At 34.4% G+C, this 5,890-nt stretch overlaps 1 long non-coding RNA gene across 1 annotated transcript; it reads right to left on the bottom strand.

Annotated features, from left to right (window-relative positions):
- Positions 1 to 344: 344 nt before the first annotated feature.
- On the bottom strand, positions 345 to 4,799 carry LOC131802626 (uncharacterized). Its single transcript, XR_009342300.1, has 3 exons — positions 4,434 to 4,799; positions 795 to 849; positions 345 to 728 (listed from the first exon to the last, which is right to left on the bottom strand). It is a non-coding gene; the product is annotated as an uncharacterized LOC131802626 (long non-coding RNA).
- Between the last annotated feature and the right edge of the window lie 1,091 nt (positions 4,800 to 5,890).

Raw genomic sequence — 5,890 nt, 5'->3', positions numbered from 1 at the left:
AATGTACATTCAAAAATAAAACATACGATTGTACATTTGTTGCGTGCGTACCGCGATTGACAAAGATTTTTTTTACTATCGGCTGAGCGAGGTTTTTACATTTGTAATTACCGTTCCAGCCGATCTCGAAAAAATGAATGAACCAGATACGGTTGGTTGTCAAAGTGCTGCCGATGTTCCCCTTAGTACATGGGACTAAGATCAAATGCAACCATGGGTGATGATAGGGTTCGCTAAGTGCGATCAAAGAGGAACATAATAAACAAGGGAGAACGAGAAATAAATGGAAAAGTGGGAAAATTGCGTCCAATGGCTGCCGTATAAAAGGGGTAACGGACAGAAAATTCGCCATTGAAGTTTTGGTGAAAATTAAAAAAGTGAACCCATTAAAACATAAAGAAAGTTGGAAGGAAAGTTTCCGTAAATTTTTATTTTATTGTCTGTTTGTTTTGTATGCGTATGTGTGACCAAAATTTTGTAAGTTTCTGTTGTTCTAATAGTGTATGTGTTTTTGGTGTTTCGATATTGTATTTCTTCTTTTTAAGACAACACCCAACGTAAAGACGGCTAGATATCTGACCCCTCCAAGTTTTCTGTGGAGGAGGTCAGCAGAATTTTATATAAAAAAGCGCAGCTGCCCAGAAAAGTCCGTGGTTGAGGCTAAGCCCCGGTACGCCTAAGTGCTGATATCCAAAGAGTGGTCGGTGATGTCGAGTCAGCATCACCATCTGCAAAGCAAAAAGAATACATAAGTATTTAATCACCAGGTAATAATTTGAATTATTTATACCTACCGAGTCCTAACCGGTTGTTGTGGCCAAGGGCAGGCGTATATCTTTCTCCAGCTACCTGAAAAAGAAAATTTGATTTAATAATTGAAGAATTTGTTCTAAAAATAAAAGGAATGACTCCAAAACTTCGCACTGACTAGTTTAGTTTGATGTAGTTATCTGTAGTTTAGGTGTGATTGTACGTAGTGTATAGAATTTACGTTAAGATTTAAAAATTGTGCAAGTTTCTAACGCCCGGTGATATACTTGAGCGTAGGGTTAAACCTTGCGTACGAAGGGAGAATTCCTGTTTATTAGTATTTTTGGACATATGATAACGTCCCCCCTTAACAGAGCTCTATTAGGGAGGGAGTAGATGCTTAAAGTGGCCAGATTGGCAAACATTTTTCATTCTCTTCGTATACTGTAGTAGCCCGAGCAATTGGCTCATATTAAAAAAAAAACCAGTAAAGAAAGTCTTACAATCGGGCGGGGCCGACTTTATGATACCCTACACCACTTTGCTAATTTAGTAGAGCTGCGCATAACAATTAAAAGTTTTTATGGGAGAATTCAATCATACACGCTATGATTATAATTGTAATTTAAAGTTCAAAAGACTAAATATGCCGAAGCATTTGTATCTTTTAAATTCGAACTTGTATTACCCATTTGGTGCACAATTAATTTGAAATCGGATAAAAATATATATGGGAGCTATATCCGAATCGGAACCGATTTCGATAAAATTTAGCAAAGGTATTTCTGAGCTGCATTTGATATATTTCCCCAAATATTGTTGTTACAGAGTGCATATTACGGCTGCGGAGGACAAAAATAACAAATCGGATGAACAATATATATGGGAGCTATAGCTATATCTGAACCGATTTCCATAAAATTTGGCATGCTTATTTTTAGGCCTAATTTGGTTGCATTTGCATACTCTTCCATACTATTCGGGCTGATATTACACGTTTGGTGCACAATAAAAGGCAAATCGGACGAAAATATATATGGGAGCTATATCTAAATTTTGACCGAGTATCTCCAATTTCAATAGAGGTCGTCCTTGGGCCAAACAAATGATTTGTGCAAAATTTCATCTGGATAGGGCAATAAATGCGAACTGTACTTTGTTTACAAAAATACATGGACAGACGGACGGACGGACATGCATAAATCGACTCAGAATGTGATTCTATGCAGATCATCAAAAGGAACTATGTGTCTATCTCGTTTCCTTTTGCCTGTTACAAACAAATGCACAAAGACATAATACCCTGACCACCTTGTGGTGTAGGGTATAAAAAGATTCAGGTATTAGGAATTTAAAAGTCAACGTTGTGCAAATATTTGATTGTTAGGATTAAGGCAAATCTAAATATGTTAATAAATTATCAATATGTGTAAATGTTAATAGTCAATAGTCAACTCTTGGGGGAATATAGGATGTAAATTGTGTGGTAAGTTTTAATGGAATGCGGGGCCCTTAAATATTTAAAAATTATTGGACAAAAGGGTCAAGGTTGGGTGGGCTAAGTGTGGGTGCAACTTCCACCAAGCACCCTTGTCACCGGTGTATGTAGTGTTTGTATTTTTGATTGTTTTGATGTTTGTAATACGTCCCCTTTTTTAATTGTTAGGCCCCTTGGACTGTTGGTGTCAGGGTTGGGACCGACCCTGAGCGAAAGGCTCCCCTGAGCAGCTGGATACCCACCACAGTACCGCATAACATATATATATATATATATATATATATATATATATATATATATATATATATATATATATATATATATATATATATATATATATATGTTATGCGGTACTGTGGTGGGTATCCAGCTGCTCAGGGGAGCCTTTCGCTCAGGGTCGGTCCCAACCCTGACACCAACAGTCCAAGGGGCCTAACAATTAAAAAAGGGGACATATTATATATATATATATATATATATATATATATATATATATATATTCCCATTACTTCGGCAAATATAAGGATTTTAGATAAATGGAAATAGTAGGCGTAAAACTCGAAAATGCTTTTGAGCTCTTCAAAATACCTCAAATCGGCCAAATTAGACCACATTTGGTCGACCAAAATTAAGAGATAATATTATATGAAAATAAATATATACCTTTTGTAACGTCAATCATTCTACGCATAATATACCTATACGCCTGTGTTTAAAAGACGCTTACTATATTTGACCTATATGTGACCTCTATCGGACATACGGGGTCCCTAACTTTTATAAACCGACTAGCTGAACCCGGCGCGCTTCGCTACCCCCTTTGATTTTATATGCATTCAAAATTTCATATACAAATATTTGTTGGATTAAAAAAAAAAAATAAAACAAATTGAAAACTCAAAAAAAAAAAACGTAATTATTGTAATACTTTAATCCGTAAATAAATAAATAACTCGGTCTACCAAGGCGTGAACATGACAGGAAAAGCTGATCATGAGAAAAGCAGAAACATGCCAAATTTAGTCCGCATACACTAAGTGTTTGTCCTTCGGATTTATTATTTCATAGCAAAAGCCAAACGTGCGGGAAACCCTAAACTTTAACCCTTAATTCCGTCACACCTTGCATATTTCATTGAAATCGGGGGTACATACCGTATTTGGTGCATCAAATATGTTAAAGAGGCCGAGATATATATTTCTAATTAATATGTCAAATTTATTATTGTAACCAAATTCCAATAGATATGTGCATACAAAATCTAAATTTTTGGGAGGTACCTCTGATTCTGATGCCATAGCTCCAGTTCCAAGTTGAATTTCAAAAATTTTTATAGCCTATGTAACTTTCAGGCGATGTTCTAATATACTTGGAAATTTTCAGCAGTTTTCGAGTCCATAAATTACAAACAAACATACAAACATTTTCCTCCTTTATAGATATAGGTTAAAAAGTAGGCGTTGTCAGTTCCTCAGCCACCCATTACCGTTAGATGGGAATTAATTTTTTTGTTATTGAAATTGTGCGTCGGAGACCAAATAATGTCAATTTAATTAATGTCCATCTTACGGTAATCGGAGCAAAAGAGTAATTTTTTTGGCTATTCTGACAACATTCTGCCTTCAAGTATGAGGTGGACAAAACTGAATACCACGCAGTACGGGATTTTAAACGTTGGAAATACAAATTTCAAATTATAGCTCATTTGAATGCTTTTTACAATATCAAAAATTGAGCTGAATTTTCACATGGGGATATTATAGATGTTCTTTATCATATAGGTATTTAACACTCAAATTAAAGCCTATAGCTGAAAAATAAGATCAGGCTAATCAAAATATTTAAAACCTACCGTGATTATAATTTTTGCCATGAATATTAATTTATATTTAGTCATGGAGGTATTACTCATAATCAAGTCATTACTTATAATCAAAATTGGAGTAATTATAATGGCGTCATTACTTATAATCAAAATTGTGCCGCCTACATAAGTCAGATCTGTAATTTATTATGCTTTAAAGACTAAAAGTACGGGCCGGCAACGCGGACTGGGCCAGCTAGTATTTTTTTAAAAATTCTATTTTATAATGTTTAGTCATCAAAGAATTTATTTTTTATGATAACAATAACTATTACTTTAATTATAAAATTTATGAAAAGCTGTCTTGCTACGGGTACTCACCAACTTGTAGTTGCACAATATGTGACAGGACATTGGCATTAGATAAACTACGTTTTAAAACAATTCTTCCAATACAAAATGCATATCAATGGAAAGCTTTGAATAGTACTATTCATTGGCATAATAAAAATTGTGGGCCAATCCGACAGATTCCGAGGTATTTGACCATTTCTGGAGAAATCCTCTGAACAGGAAAGTTCCATTGTCCAATATACCTTCCAGGACAATTCTTCCAATCCAATATACACATCAATGGTAAGCTTATGAAGAGTACTATCCATTGGCCAAAGGACCTAAAGAAAGTTATGTTAATTACTACGCTTATAACTCAAGACCGACTTGACGGATTTTGACAATTCAATTTTGGAATGGTATCTTGGCAAAAGAAATCGCGTAAAAATATGCCAATAATAATATGAAAGAAAAAATCTTTTTCGTGTGATTTTTTTAGTTTGACATACTATATTATAGTGAACATTTTTTAGTGTTTTGAATTCTGAATGAATAAAATCAAAAATTAAATGAGTCTGTAATACGATATGAAATGGCGATCTTTCATGTCTAAAATTGGCATCTAGCTTTCAACTCCAGGTCCTACATCGTGCTTCAGCTGGAAGATGCGAACACATTTAAACAAATACACAAATATATCAATCAGTAAAATACCGAATATATTATCATTGAAATATACTATGATGAAAAATATGGACTTTATGGAGTCTCCAAAGCACAATTAAAAGGACAAAAATAAAAAGTAATTATCTTTGACTATTCTGGAATCATTATGAATTATGAAGTGGACAAAAGTAAATACCACGCAGCACGGTATTTTAAACGTTGAAAACACAAATTCCAAATAACGGCCCATATGAATGGAAATTTTGCTAAGCTCTTTACAATGCCAAAAATTGAGGTGAGTTTTCACATGGGGTTATTATAGATGTTCTATATCATATAGGTTTTTAACACTCAAAAATAAATGAAAAATAAGATCAGGCTATTCCAGATATGTAACAACCGGACCGGGCCAACTAGTCTATATATATAAAAATCAATTGTTGCTCGTTGGTAATGGAATCAGTTGAGAACGGCTGGACCGATTTGCACAATTTTTTGTACAAACGTTCGTCATACCCCGAGTTGGGGTTTTAAGGAAAAAAATATAGACCATGCCTACTTTTACGCCTACTATCTTCATTTATCTAAAATCTTTATGTTTGCCAGATAATGAAGATATCGGCTTGAAAATTTTTGCACGAGATACTGTTGACTTTCCCTCCAACCCTATGGATTTATTTGGAGGCTGAGGAACTGACCACGCATACTTCTAATCTATATCTATATATATATAAAGAAGTTGTGTTAGTTACTACGCTTATAACTCAAGAACCGCTGATCTGATTTTAACGATTCAGACAAATTCTAAATTGTCTCTTGGGCGAAAAGGATACAATCCA

The sequence above is a fragment of the Musca domestica genome, unplaced genomic scaffold (assembly GCF_030504385.1).
Source record: "Musca domestica strain aabys unplaced genomic scaffold, Musca_domestica.polishedcontigs.V.1.1 22, whole genome shotgun sequence".
In the NCBI taxonomy this organism is placed as follows: Eukaryota; Metazoa; Arthropoda; class Insecta; order Diptera; family Muscidae; genus Musca; species Musca domestica.
This window is presented reverse-complemented; position numbering and strand designations above follow the sequence as displayed.